We start from the raw sequence: 594 nt of genomic DNA on the forward strand, positions 1-594 counted from the left end.
TTGTAGATAAAGGAAAAATGGTAAATGACAAGATTCTCATATTTTCTTGTATGTGAGTGTGTGTGTGTGTACATTGATATGTCCTACAGAAGTAGAAAGTTTGGCTCTGTACTACACTGAGTATTAAGTCCTATGATGACAGGGAGCCTGACTTGGAGTTGGTCTCTAACAAATATTCTCTGAATAACTGAAGGCAAAAATAGTTTGAGAAATTGGAGTTTATAGGTTCTATGATAGGAGTCAGAGGAGGCAGGTTTGAGGATATTGAAGAGAATGTACATGGAGTCCCTGAAAGAATAGAATACTCTGGAGGCGATAGCTACAATTGCAAGCTAGAGAAGCAAATTCACAAGAAGGTATACTCTTCTCACCATGAAGCCATAAAAATAATGTATCTGCTAAAACTGAATACGAATAGAGTCTGAGAATTACAGTAAATGACTGAATAGTTGTTATGAAGAAGAGATAACTTTTCATTTGCTTTCTCCTTCTGTTGCTATTGTTTCTTTGGTTGATTTTGTTTGTTTTGCTTACATCAGGGGCAAATAGAATTGCCTGGTGAATTAAGCCAGTTGAGTGAATACGTGGAGAGGG

This window comes from Odocoileus virginianus, chromosome 16 (genome assembly GCF_023699985.2).
Source record: "Odocoileus virginianus isolate 20LAN1187 ecotype Illinois chromosome 16, Ovbor_1.2, whole genome shotgun sequence".
NCBI lineage: Eukaryota > Metazoa > Chordata > Mammalia > Artiodactyla > Cervidae > Odocoileus > Odocoileus virginianus.